General features: G+C 45.5%; 1 pseudogene across 1 annotated transcript in view; it reads right to left on the bottom strand.

The window, feature by feature from the left end:
- Positions 1–15,098, bottom strand: part of LOC144738197 (uncharacterized) — a 46,999-nt pseudogene that overhangs the window by 19,451 nt on the left and 12,450 nt on the right. The window contains exon 3 of the transcript XR_013589169.1: positions 4,615–5,089. The product of XR_013589169.1 is annotated as an uncharacterized LOC144738197 (transcript). The remainder of the gene's footprint in view (positions 1–4,614; positions 5,090–15,098) is intronic.

Here is a 15,098-nt window from a genome sequence, read left to right as displayed (position 1 = left end):
ACCCACCCGTGGGGGCCTTCTCCCGTGCGTCCCCAGGCCGCACACCACAGCCACCATGTCCTCCTCCTGCCACGGCCAAGCCTCCACTTTGGGCCAATGCTGGCGGGCCTCGTGGCCCTGAATTTCCCGGGCCACCTTCAAGGACGTGATCCCCGAGCCTTCCTCCGAAGGGTAGGACGATCCCCGACTCCCGACGCCAGCAGTCTTTCCACCGCCAAGGAGTCGAGCGCCATCTCACCCGTCTGGAGGAATGCGGTCTGCCCCAGCACCAGCAGCGCCTCCCGGAAAGTGAAAGGTTTCTCGGCTTCCCCTCGCTTCCACTGGAGAAATCTCGGGCGGGCATCACACGGGAGGCCAAAAATATCCCCTTGCAGCGCCTTTAACTCCGCCGCCCCTCCAGCGCTGTCCCGCGCTCTTCACAAAATAGCGCCTGCCAGCCATGCCAAGCCCACTACGGGCAAAATGGCACCCACCACATGTGCGGTCTCCGGCCCAGGATCCTCCGCTCTCCCACAGAGATGGGGATCGCCGTTAGGGTCCCCTCGTGACTCTTTTACACCCCGCTGGCTGTGGAGTGACTCCCGCACTTCCCCGCGCTCCCCTCAACATGGTGGTCCTCGGCCATGCCGCGTGTTCGGCGCATGACCACGGAGGATCGGGCTCCTCTCTCGCCAATTTTCCGCCAATCTCCTGCCGATCCGCAGCCGCTCTCTCTCCGCCAATGGGCTTCATAACCGGGTTCCCGTGGCTGCTGGAGGGATGAATGTTTCGCCATTCCCATCCTCCAATGACACTATAGGTGGGTTCTTTCTTCACCCCACTCCTAACACCAGTTGTAGTGTCATCGTTGCGGGAGACAAGGTTTCTAAGGGGGCACCTTTATTAATACCTTCACAGGTTTGCCATCGTACTACCTCGTCGTCAAACCTAGCATAAACACAACCCTGACCATGTAACACCAATGGCGCTGACCGAGACAACCAACAACTATCCGGCCGTGCAATATCTAGCGAAGACGGCATTGACGAAGGCGGCGAAGATGACAGCCATGACGAGATGAGTCCACTCCCAAAACTGACAGCCCTCAGCTCCCACTCTCAGCTGCTTTCATGCTACCCAGTACGGCCTAGCTTCGTCCTGGCCGCGCTTCCCTTCTCGAACCCACTAGCAGGTTCCAGGAGCTTCCAGATGGAGTCTTCCATGACCCTTGCCCCAGTTTTTCTGCCCTGCCGACTAACCCGTGTATATGCTCACTGGCGTGTGTACTATTTGTCCACCGCTGTTGCCGTTGCTGGACAACAGTCGGAGTTATTACACTACACTAGTACAGCACACCAGTGTGCTGGAGAACAAATCGCGTAGTGGCGGGTTTCACCAAACATTGAAATTAACGCAATCTAATTATGGGCATCTTCTTGGTTTTTTCGGTAAAGTCACGTAGAAGGGAAGTAATAAAATAATAAAAATAAAACATAATAAAATAATTCTCACGACGTTTTGGCCACAACGCAAGCAGCTGTCCTCAGGTGAAAACCAGGTCTATCGAGGCGACAGCGTCTGAATAAAACAGCACCATGCTTGGAGCATATATGTAAGCTGGGTTGGAAGGGGGGGAAAGGGCGCCTTGACAAAAGAATTTGCATATCAAGAGGAATTTAGCATATTTATGGGAAATGCAGGTATGTGATTAGTACTACTTATGCCCGTGCATTATGCAGGATTAGCAGCATCAAAGGGAGGGGATATGGGAAATGCAGGTATGTGATTAGCACTACTTATGCTCGTGCATTATGCAGGATTAGCAGCATCAAAGGGAGGGTATAGGGGTAGCATTAATAAAGGGAAGGAGTGTTAATAGTATGTAGCTGCAGTAACTAAAACCACCACGTAAACAACTAAAGTATAAACTACATAGTATCATCAGTATACTAAATATACTCTACAATAAGCTGAGTTACTAACAGTAAGTAATACATTACAATTCTACGTCGTAAAAAATATAATATGCTTCCATCTAAACTTTATTCTCTTACATCACACGAGTCTACACCATACTATATACTGCCATAGACAAACCCAACGTTAAATTACATACTGTATTGCTATAAAACCACTTTATACATTGTAATATTACACTATGTATTATTCTACCCACCCTAATGTATATCAGACTGCTGTATATTCACTATAGAATTACGATACTATATATTACTTTGTACATTGTATTAAGCATATACATTTTATACTATTTGTCATTATACACTGTACCATTGACCATCGTGTGAAAAATACTAAGAGGAAGCAATGAAATATGTCAATGGGAGAGTAGGGAGAGGAAACTTGCAGCGGAGCAAAGAATCCATTCCCTGCGGAGAATACAATGCCAGTGAGTGGAACGCGGTCTGAAAGTCCCAGTAAACATGAACACAATCAGTTAAGATCCGAAATGGTTTATTACGTCCTTCCAATGATTGCTAAGCCAGAATCCATCTTCTCGGTTGAAATTGTCTCTGTGTTTGTATATGTGGATCGCCTCATGAACGAATCTCTCATGGTAGCCAGATGGCTTGCAGAGAACCTCTGTCTTGGAGAAGTCAATATCATGTGAGCCCACTGAATTGTAACAGTGATCTGCCACGGCTGAGGTGTTTGTCCTACAGTGTTTCAAGTCTGCTTAATGTTCACGGATGCGGTCCGAGACACGTCGTTTGGTTTCTCCAATCTAACTGCTACCACAGAGGCAACTTAGTTTGTAGACGCCAGGGTACTGTATGTCTGGAACCACATATTTTACAGACGGGACCAGATCACGAATTTTATGTACTGTGTTGAATCGAACCTGGATCTTGTGTTTATCAGGATTTTGGAGATCTTTTTTGTGACCCCAGCAATCTAGGGTAAGGTGATGGTCTCGAAAGGCTCCTCAACAGGATCCTTCTTGATGGTTGGAGTGATGGCTTTGCGGATTGTGTAGTTGGAGTAACCATTAGCCTTAAGAGCTTGGCGTACGTGTTTGAGTTCACTGGCAATGTGTTCCTGGTCGGATATGCATTGGGCTCTATGGTATAGAGTCTTGATGAGGGAATTCTTCTGGGATGGTGGTGGGAATCCGGTTTTAGGTAAGCATCCGTTTGGTGGCTTTCCTGTAGACAAAGTGGCTCATTGAACCATCAGGTCTCCTTTTAATTAGGACATCCAAAAAGGGTAGCTTGCCATCTTTTTCGACTTCCATGGTGAATCTGATGGCTGGGTGTATGGAATTGATGTGGTCGAGAAGTTGGTCTAGAGCAGGCCGGCCATGTGGCCAGATGACAAAAGTGTCATCTACGTACCTCTTCCATAAGGTCGGGCGTAGAGTGGCAGTTTAGATGGCGTCAGTCTCAAATTTCTCAAATTTCTGCATGAAAACGTTGGCTACTACCGGAGATAGGGGTGCCCTCAGTTTGCTTGTAGAAAGTTCCATTCCCCGACCTTATGGAAGAGGTACGTAGATGACAAAACAATAGAAAAAAAATCAATCAATGTAATTTTATGGAAAAGGCATACATACAACATGCTCTTCGAGTGTTTGTGATGAGATGATACGAAACAACTGAGTTGCTGAGGCGATTAAGCAAGCACCATATAAATGCTAAAATTATTATAACATAATAAAACATAGAAAATGCTTCGGAGCTTATTGGCTCTGGCTCCTGGTTAGAGATCTACCCTACCCACAGGTCCGCAAATACTGGCTGCTCTTACTTTGCAGGTTGAACCTAGGAATTGAGTGTGCAACTTAACGTTATTTTAATAAAAGGCCTGTGACAAAGGTGAATCTATTGGAGCTTCATGAAGCTTACACATCTACCGGGTCTCCATTTGACTTTGTATTGTCTAAGAAGTCCACCCACACCTCCACTTCCACAAACTCCTGGGAGTTGCCTCGCTCTGCCTCACAGTCAGAATTCTCCTCCTGCTTCATGTCGCCTCCATCGATGTGAAGGTCCGATTTTAGAGTTGAATCTTCATCTTCACATTTTACCATCGCTTCATAGCTCTTCACGATCACTTTCTTCACATTTCACCTCTTCAAAATCCACCTTGATACATTTCATTGCGTCCAAGCTGGAATTAAATTCTGGTTCTTTTTTCAGCAGGGATGGGTTCATTGCAGCACTTGGACTTACACAAGCCGATTTCAGACTCCGCTCCTTGGGGATCTTCTGATGCCTGTGTGTTCTCTGGTGTCGATGAAGAACTGATGACTGTGCAAATGCCTTCTCACAGACATTGCACTTGAAGGGTTTCTCTCCTGTGTGCGTTCTCTGGTGTGTTTTTAGATGTGATGACTCTGTAAATGCCTTCTCACACAGAGTGCACTTGAAGAGTTTAGCTCCCGTGTGCGTTCTCTGGTGGCTCTGAAGATTTGATAACGCTGCAAATGCCTTCTCACACACAGTGCACTTGAAGGGTTTAGCTCCTGTGTGCTTTCTCTGGTGGCTCTGAAGATTTGATAACGTTGCAAATGCCTTCTCACACACACTGCACTTGAAGACGTTATTTCCTGTGTGCGTTCTCTGGTGTGTTTTTAGATGTGATGACCGTGCAAATGTCTTCTCACGCAGAGTGCACTTGAAGGGTTTAGCTCCCGTGTGCGTTCTCTGGTGGCTCTGAAGATTTGATAACGTTGCAAATGCCTTCTCACACACAGTGCACTTGAAGGGTTTATCTCCTGTGTGTGTTCTCTGGTGGCACTGAAGATTTGATAACGTTGCAAATGCCTTCTCACACACACTGCACTTGAAGGGTTTCTCTCCTGTGTGTATTCTCTGGTGTATTTTAATATTTGATGACTGTGCAAATTCCTTCTCACACACAGTGCACTTGAAGGGTTTCTCTCCTGTGTGTGTTCTCTGGTGTATTTTAAGATCTGATGACCATGCAAATGCACTTCCACACACAGTGCACTTGAAGGGGATCTCTCCTGTGTGCATTCTCTGGTGTGTTTTCAGATGTGATGACTGTGCAAATGCCTTCTCACACACAGTGCACTTGAAGGGGTTCTCTCCTGTGTGCGTTCTCTGGTGTATTTTAAGAAGTGATGACTCTGTAAATGCCTTCTCACACATGGTGCACCTGAAGGGTTTCTCTTCCGTGTGTGTACTTGGGTGTGTTTGAAGATATGATGGCTTTGCAAATGCTTTATCGCACAAAAGGCTCCTGAAGGGTTTCTCTCCCCTGTGTGTTATCTGGTGTCGTTTCAGAGGAGATGAACCTGAAAATACCTTTACACACAAACTGTACTTGAAAAGTTTCTCTTCCATGTGTGTTCTCTGGTGGATCTGAAGAGTTGATGACCGTGCATATGCCTTGTCACAACACAGTGCACTTGAATGTTTTTTCTCCTGTGCGAGTTCTCTGGTGCTGTGTCAAACTTCCAGTACGATCCGTGCTGTTTGCATACTGGTCGAATTGTTTCCTTCTTGTACCGAGCTGCGCCGAGTTCCTTTGCTCCATCAGACCAATTCTGCAGAGGAAGAGTCAGAGGAAGCGTCAGCTGCAGACAGAAAAACATATCCACACCATCTATGTCAGTATCAAGGCACAGAGGAATGCACATATATACAGTCACATATGACTTACACATCTATACTTATTCATATATTCATGATACTTTATAGTGAAAATAATTCCCCAATTCATCACGTGGGCTGTTAAAGGCACACAATGAGAGGGCCAATGGTCATAAATAGGCCTGGATGCTCTAGTATCTTCAAAATTAATGTTTACCCAAAACTCAATGCACAAAATTTCGGCTGTCTAGCTATGAAAGGAATATTTAAGAAAAATTCAGCTATAATAGCAAAGTGTGTTGAAAATAATACTATTTGTATTATGCAAAAATGCATAAATGAATGTTCAATCGAAACTTTGAGGTGGAAGCCAGGCTCAGATTTGTTTGAATGCTCGGATGAACAGATCTAACTTCAGCTGCATATGTGCTGAGATATTTTTCTGACTAACAAAAAGTCCCAGAGGAAAACTAAATTAAACGATTGTTTTGATTTAACCTACATGTTCAATAGTTAATATTGATACTGTCACACACCCACATGGTAAAAAGGTGGTGGTGTGTTCAGAACCATGCCTGGCCACCTTCATCTGCTCAGTATTAATGCTTCCTCACACTTCACCATGTAATTAATTCAAGATGAATCAACATAGCAGGGGCCCACAATAAGTTCAGCTTTCACTTACACTATGTAACACGATTTTCGTCCCTGGATGGCTAGTGTCATTTTGTATTGGTTATGCCCACAAACTTTCCTTTTGTGACCAGGACTTTACGTTAAGGAATGACACAAATGCACACATTTTCTCATTGAAAATAGGTACATTTCAAAATATCACTGTCCTGGTCACAAAAGCAAAGTTTGTGGGGAATAATAGCCATTTTCTGTACTCTTGAGGCACAAGCAATTAGAAAATAACACTTACTACGCAGGGACAATTTTTTTTTTACGCAGTGTTATCAATCATGTTTGCTGTCAGCGATAATCAAACTAATTGTTGAGTTCATAATGCAGTGAAATAACTGCGCTACAGCTCCCTATAAAGATAAACTCTTAAATACACATGCATTTCACATGTGTGATAAAACAGGTCGACGACAAGCGACTGTGTCTCCGTCTCTTTATTCTTCATTATGGACAGCTCGCGTTCCGCTCCCCTCAGTCACTCCGCGGCACGTCGCAGACTGACGTCCCACTCCCGCGCGGCTCTCACGCTTCCCCGCTCCCGCGCACCACTGGCCAAAAGCGCGCTGGGAGCTGTCTCCGCGCTGCCACGTGGCCGATGGCTCGAGGAGACTCCCGACGTAGTCCAGCTTCCAGCTCCCACCAACTGACCACGAGCCCCTTCCGGCTCCCCCTTATATCCCATTTCCACATCACCCAGACTCCGCCCTTCGCCACACCCCTTAAGAACCTTCCAGATAATACCCCTCCCTTAACGCCCCCCGGCTCCACCCCCAGACCCTGCCCCCAATACTTCGTGGCGCCTGATTGGCTTAGGGCTGGGGCAGCGAAACCTTACATACGCTCGCATTACACATGGATCATTAACATCTGACCTATAAACGTCATTATTTCTATCTGTGTGTCTGTCTGTGTACAAAACTTGCGAAGGATTTGGTTAAAAAAAAGAACCCAGGTACCACGCCATAAGCCCTGTAAGTGAGCCAGTGCTATTCCATTTTCGCATCCGTCAACTTTACAGTAGTTAAATTTAACACGTAGTGCTAAAGTCACATACATAAAAAAAAACTATTTACAAACTTATTTATAAAAGTTCGCGTGTGCATGGGTACGTCCATGTGGGTGTGTGAGTCCATATATGTGTGTGCGTTGTGTCTGTGCGAGTTCGTGTGTGTGTATGTGATGAGTCAGATGCCTTCTATGACCTCTTGTCACAGGTGCTAGCTCAAGTGGCCCCATGGGATAGAGTCATCTTGTTGGGTGACTTCCATGCCCGAGTTGGTCATGATGCTGGCACCTGGTCTGGAGTGATTGCAAGGCATAGGCCAGATCAGCTCAATAATAACGGTAGGAGGCTGCTCGATTTTTGTGCAGCCCATGGGCTTGTAATTACCAACATGCTGTTCTGGCATCGGCAAATCAACAAAACATCATGGATGCATGCCGGGTCTAAGCAAGAACATCTTCTGGACTACATAGTGACGGAACAGTGGATGCGGGCCCATGTCCTTGACACCAGGATCTACCGTGGGAGCTGATCTGCCCATCGACGTCTCAAGATGGCGGTGGCGTGTGCAGCGGTGTGTGAGTTGTGCTGCGTGAGTGAGTGTGAGCTGTGCATGAGAATGAGCTGCGTGTGAGCTGTGTGTGAGTGTGTGTGAGTGAGCTGTGTGTGTGAGTGAGCTGTGTGTGTGTTTAAATTTTGTTTAAATTGAGATTGGCGGGTGCAGGGGGGTTTAATCGAGACGCCTGCCCTGTGCATTGTGCTGTGAGGAAGGCCCGTTTGCAGACACGTCGCCTCTATATATATATTGCCAAACGTGTTTGCGTTTTTGTCTTGTGCACCACTGCCTAAGCAGCAGCATCACGCAACAGGCTGTTATGCGGCGTGTGTGGCTTACGGTTAAGCGGTGTGTGTGGCTTAACGACGAGTGAGGGAGTGAGGCCTTGCCTGGATTGTGCCGAGGCCTCCCCCTTCACCCCACCCCCCCGCCGATTGGAAGCAGTAGCGCAGCGTGGGGAAGGATAAACTCAACTTAAAAAGATACAGCTAAAGGATAAAGCCTACGTGTTCGACAAACTAAACTTGTTCTTTGTTCTAATGTTCACGCTGTCAACTCGCCGACATCTTCGAGATTTTAACGGAGGCTGCTTGGTTGAGGATTCGAAATAACCACCTCACCACGATCACTGTGGGGGTATCGTGAGTAACCGCAGCAACAACTACTGAAGCTGCAGCTGTGCCACGGGTGGGGCGGAGGCAGCGGCGGCGGCTGCAATCCGTCAGGGCTGACTCGTGGCGGTGGTCACTGCGTGGAGAGATGCCACACGGAGGTTGCGGCCGAGCTCGCGCTCCCCACGCACCCCCCTGCTTGCCTGGATATCCCTGCCGGCGAAGATGCGATGCATAGAGACGCCACCCACACCGAGGTTGCGGCCTAGCTCGCTCCCCTCACACTCCTCTAAACATTCTAGCACACGGGCGAGAAGCCGTGTATGTGTGACGAGTGCGGCAAGACATTTCTCAACGCTCGGCCTACAAGTATATATATGTTTTTCTTTTCGCTTGTGTGTTAAACTGTGTGCAATTCTCCTGCTGTGTATCCTACTGCTGTCCTCCCAGCTATATCTAGTGCCACACTCAACTCTACAAACGGCTACCTGCCTAACTTCGCGTCCATACTTGTTGCTCAATTTTCCACTACACCTGCTAATGAAACAGCTTATAGACACTTCTAACCCTATCTTTGTCCCATTACTTCACCAGTACTCCTTCCAAACTTCATTCTGCTCTTAAAAATATCACCAACTGCGAGCTGCTGCTATTAGTCCAATGTTCGCCGCTCTTCATCCTTTCACAGAAAATACCTGTGCAGACTATTAATTCTACTTTTCTTGTTTCTGGGTGGTATTGAGCTTCATCCTGGCACAAATGTCAAGAACTCATGTAATTCTGTAGATTTTTCTGGCAAAAAAGGTGTCGGTGTTCTACATGTCAACATTAGAGGGCGTGTGATTAAATTAAGTCAACTAAAACTTGAAGTGGCAAATCTGGACCGGGCCATTTTTTGCCTAACAGAAACATTTCTCACTCCTGCCGTTAATGACTTGCAGATTACGATTGACAACTACAACCTTTTTCGGCGTGACTGAGGATCTAACAGAGGTGGAATTGCCATCTATGTTCGTAATGCTATTGCATGTTCACCAGCTCACTCCTTGTTTAAAAAATGTTGCTTTGAAAGTCTGGCTCTCAGAATAACTCTCCCAAATAATCAACAGATATTGGTAGTGTGCTGCTATAGACCGCCTAGTGGGAAGGATGTTGAAGCTACGTCTGCACCGAGAGAGCTTCTTGGGGGCCTCCCTAAAGGTGAAATAGTTTTAGTGGGTGATCTAAATTGGAATTGGCTAAACCCACCGACCGTGGCCACAAATTTTGCAGATGAATTTAGCCTGTTTCAATTAATAAATGTCCCCACAAGACCAAACCTAAAAAATCCGGGACAGCCATCTCTGCTAGACGTCCTATTGACAAATGCCCTTCACAATTTCGCACTGACTTGTGCTCTGGCTAATAACACTCCTTCATATTTGGGGTGAGATCATCAGCCAGACCCAAAGCACCCCCTAAATTGGTTGAGAAGCACTCCGAGAGAAACTTTAGCATTCAGGCATTTACTAATGATGTGCTTCACTCAGATATTGACAAGGTCTGTGATATCCCCAACCTGACTACAGCTTGGGAGACCTTCAGATTACACATTTCTCCAAATTATTAACAAACATGCTCTGTTTGTATAGATTTAAAACTAAAGGCAAATGCCCACCATGGTTTGATCCTTTGATTACTAAGCTTATGAAAACTAGGGACAAGGCTTGGGCATGTGCTCAGAAAATTAATTTGATCAATGACTGGCAAGAATGCAGGATTTTAAGGAATAGATGCGTCAAAAAATTCGGCATGCAAAAAATGCCTACTTTTCCTCCACTCTCCGGGAATCACGTGGAAATGCCAGGATCTCCTGGAAAACAAAAAAATGTATCGAAAAGGCATCCAAAACAGATAATCTGCCCGTTGAGCTTAACCGAAATGGGGAATATTTTTCAGAGCCCAAAAAAATTGTTGACAAATTTAACCTGAATTTTTCTGAAGCTGGTAACCTTTTAAGTAATGTACTGGGAGTCACCCCTGCTCATGCAAATTCCTATACCTCTGTCCAAACATTAAACGAATTTAGTTTCCAGCCAATTCATGAAAGTAATGTTCTGAAACAACGGTCCTACCTCAAAGGGTCCTCCCCTCTAACGGAGCAGATAGTATTCCCGTCTTTGCTCTGCTAACTGTTGGTCACCTAATATATAAACCTATAGCCCATACTTTCAAAGAAGCATCAGTACCTCTAGAATGGAAACATTCCTATGTTCATCCACTTCACAAAGGGAGCCCTAAAGATGTTCCAAATAACTACCGACCTATCTCAAATTTGTCCCCGTTGATGAAAATTTTAGAAAAATTATTGAACTACCAAATTAGCAGTTTCCTGTCCGACAACATCTAAAACAATCTGGGTTCCGAAAAAAATACAGCACCACATCTGCTGCATTAGTAGCCTTATCAATATGTAGTACTGCGCCAGTCTTTTTCTTGACTTATTAAAAGCCTTTGATACAGTCTACCACAACACCCTGCTTAGTAAACTAAGTTGCTTCGGTTTCTCCAAACACGCAGTAGAATGGTTAAAAATGTACCTCTTTTCTCGCACCCAAACTGTATTCACAGATGGTTGAAGGTCAGTGTTAAGATAACAAAAGGGATTCCACAGGGTTCCATCCTTCGGCCCCCTCTTGTTCTCTCTTTATGTCAATGACTTGGGCATTGATAGATCATTCCAGGGTACATATTTTTGCAGATGGCACGATACTGATTACTGCTGGCCGCTCTCTGGATGACGTGATTGCTAAGCTCCAGGGTGATTTCAACAAACTACATCAGCTAGTTGCTCTTAAACTAGTTCTCAATACCTCCAAAACAAAGGTGCTATGCTTCTCACCAGGACTAAAGCAGGAAGTTCTTTTTCCCCAATTACATTCCTTAAATAATGATAAAATAGAGCAAGTCAATATCTATAAGTATCTTGGGGTCATCCTGGATTCAAAACTGAATTTTGAAGATCACATTGATCATATTGGTAAAAAGACAAAAATAAAAATTGGTTTTCTGTATCGACACAAGCACTGCTATGTTCCGTTAGGAATTGATAAAATCTACCATACTGCCTCTACTTGATTACTGTGACATCGTATATAAAACAGCTCCAAGTACTGTACTGAAGAAGCTTGACTCAATTTATCACTCGGCCTTAAGATTTGCATTGAACTGCTCATATAGGACTCACCACTGTGATCTCTACATTGGGTCAAACTTAACATCTCTTAACGTTCGACGGCTTGTGCACCAGATCTTATTTATTCACGATGTACTTACAAAAAAATCTGCAGACTACCTGCTGGTTCTACTCTCTGTTTCGAAGATAAAGTATGTGACCTAAGCTCTTCGCTCTTTTACTAGCTTTACATTCCGTACAAAAACTGGAGGAAGGGCCTTTGCTATTGATGCCCCCAGGGTCTGGAATGCTATTGCCAATAAACTGCAACTTGAATCACTACCTATGAGATCTTCACTCGAAACTGCTCTAGAGAAGTTGTACACCCCTAGTTGCCACTGCTATTCAGTGGCCTAAAATCAAAAGTTTCGCTCCGGATGACCGCTGCAAAGTATGATCTTGTGTTTTGATTTAGTGTGCTGATCTTTAAAGGTGCATTGCACATTTTTGATAATCCTACTTATGGAGTGACTCATGCAGCCAGCTATGGCTTCAGGGTTTGGTGGTACATGTTGTTTATGTCGTTTATTGTGAAATTTCGGTCACAGTTCCTATGATCACTGTTAACATTGTTTTTATGGCTTTATTTTGGTTTTAGAAAAGTTTTTTGGTTTGGCCATGTTTGTTTGTAGTACGGAGTTAAACTGATGGCTTTAATCTAAGTTGTCTTGTGGTTGTTGTTTGACTTGCATCCCACTGGGATTTTTGCACAGTGTCGGTGTACGGTGCTTTTTATGGAAGATTTTGCTATTTTTTCCTGGATGTTTCTGTTTGTGCATAGTCACTTTAAGATGTTTTCTTGTTCATGTTTTTTATTTGTTGCGGTTGCACCCGATTCAAGAGCTGAATGGCTCACAGGGATATACCAAATAAATTAAACTGAAACTGACTTGTCATCTGTAAGATGCGCCTGCCATTCTTCCACTCCAGTGGTGGGTGTACACCCAGGACCCCATTCAAGCCCTTAGTGGCATTCTCAGCTAGCTGATGAAAGTTGCAAGTGAGCAGTAAATCTTCGCTTGCGGCTGGGATTGGCATCATCTCCCACTCATCCTGATGTCGAGGGGAAATGGGCGAGGTTTAGGACTGTGGCTCATGCTGCTGCAATGGCTGCTTTGGGTACACGGTCCAGACCTCCCCAGAGATCCTGGCTGACAGAGGAGGTGTTCAAGCTGCCTGAGAAAAAGCGACAGGCCCACTCTCATCGGCTACAGCATCCCACGTCGGAGAATGAGGAGGCATACCGCAGCCTTCGCTCAGAGGTTTGGAGAGCCGTGAGGCACTGCAAGGATGGGTGGTAGTCGCAGGTTGCTGAGTAGATGGAATCTGCCTCAATGGCCCCCGATCACAATTCGCTCTTTAATTCTATAAAAAAAGAAACCTGCAGCGCCACACCTATTACCATCATTAGGGGAAACAGTGGTGATCAAATCTCCGACCCCCAGGAACAGCTTTGCAGATTTGCTGAGCATTTCTGTGAGGTCCTGGGGGAGGGGACATCCCTCAGCCTGTATAACGTGGGAGAAAGTGGGGATGACCCTGCTGAGGCTGCGGTGCCTCAAATATTGTAAGAAGTCACCCCCTGTGAGTGGCTGGCAGAGGTGCCATCTGTTGAGGAAGTACTGAAGGTGATCCAGAGTCTGAAACCAGGAAAGGCACCGGGCAGAGATGATCTCCCAATCAAAATGCTGAAGGTGGCGTTTGTGCAGACTGCCCTACAGTGAGGAAAAAAAGTATTTGATCCCCTGCTGATTTTGTACGTTTGCCCACTGACAAAAAAATGATCAGTCCATCATTTTAATGGTAGGTTTATTTGAACAGTGAGAGACAGAATAACAACAACAAAATCCAGAAAAACGCACGGCAAAAATTTTATGAATTGATTTGCATTTTAATGAGGGAAATAAGTATTTGACCCCTCTGCAAAACATGACTTAGTACTTGGTGGCAAAACCCTTGTTGGCAATCACAGAGGTCAGACATTTCTTGTAGTTGGCCACCAGGTTTGCACACATCTCACGAGGGATTTTGTCCCACTCCTCTTTGCAGATCTTCTCCAAGTCATTAAGGTTTCGAGGATGATGTTTGGCAACTCGAACCTTCAGCTCCCTCCACAGATGTTCTATGGGATTAAGGTCTGGAGACTGGCTAGGCCACTCCAGGACCTTAATGTGCTTCTTCTTGAGCCACTCCTTTGTTGCCTTGGCCGTGTGTTTTGGGTCATTGTGATGCTGGAATACCCATCCACGACCCATTTTCAATGCCCTGGCTGAGGGAGGGAAGGTTCTCACCCAAGATTTGACGGTACACGGCCCCGTCCATCGTCCCTTTGATGCGGTGAAGTTGTCCTGTCCCCTTAGCAGAAAAACACCCCCAAAGCATAATGTTTCCACCTCCATGTTTGATGGTGGGGATGGTGTTCTTGGGGTCATAGGCAGCATTCCTCCTCCTCGAAACACGGCGAGTTGAGTTGATGCCAAAGAGCTCCATTTTGGTCTCATCTGATCACAACACTTTCACCCAGCTGTCCTCTGAATCATTCAGATGTTCATTGGCAAACCTCAGATGGGCATGTATATGTGCTTTCTTGAGCAGGGGGACCTTTCGGGCGATGCAGGATTTCAGTCCTTCACGGCGTAGTGTGTTACCAACTGTTTTCTTGGTGACTATGGTCCCAGCTGCCTTGAGATCATTGACAAGATCCTCCCGTGTAGTTCTGGGCTGATTCCTCACCGTTCTCATGATCATTGCAATTCCACGAGATGAGATCTTGCATGGAGCCCCAGGCTGAGGAAGATTGAGTTATGTTGTGTTTCTTCCATTTGCGAATAATCGCACCAACTGTTGTCACCTTTTCACCAAGCTGCTTGGCGATGGTCTTGTAGCCCATTCCAGCCTTGTGTAGGTCTACAATCTTGTCCCTGACATCCTTGGAGAGCTCTTTGGTCTTGGCCATGGTGGAGATTTTGGAATCTGATTGATTGATTGCTTCTGTGAACAGGTGTCTTTTATACAGGTAACAAGCTGAGATTAGGAGCACTCCCTTTAAGAGTGTGCTCATCTCAGCTCGTTACCTGTATAAAAACACCTGGGAGCCAGAAATCTTTATGATTGAGAGGGGGTCAAATACTTATTTCCCTCATTAAAATGCAAATCAATTTGTAACATTTTTGAACATGCGTTTTTCTGAAAAAGTTGTTGTTATTCTGTCTCTCACTGTTCAAATAAACCTACCATTAAAACTATAGATTGATAATTTCTTTGTCAGTGGGCAAACGTACAAAATCAGCAGGGTATCAAATACTTTTTTCCCTCACTGTACATGACATCATAACAACAGTCTGGACCACTGAATGGGTTCCGCAGGACTGAAAGGATGCCCTAGTGGTCCCGCTCTTTAAGAAGGGGGACTGCACAGACTGTAACAACTACAGGGGTATCTCACTCCTCAGTGTGCCAGGAAAGGTCCTGG

The sequence above is a fragment of the Lampetra planeri genome, chromosome 78 (assembly GCF_965212315.1).
Source record: "Lampetra planeri chromosome 78, kcLamPlan1.2.h2, whole genome shotgun sequence".
NCBI lineage: Eukaryota > Metazoa > Chordata > Hyperoartia > Petromyzontiformes > Petromyzontidae > Lampetra > Lampetra planeri.
The sequence above is the reverse complement of the archived record's forward strand: the minus strand, read 5'-3'. Positions and strand labels throughout refer to the sequence as shown.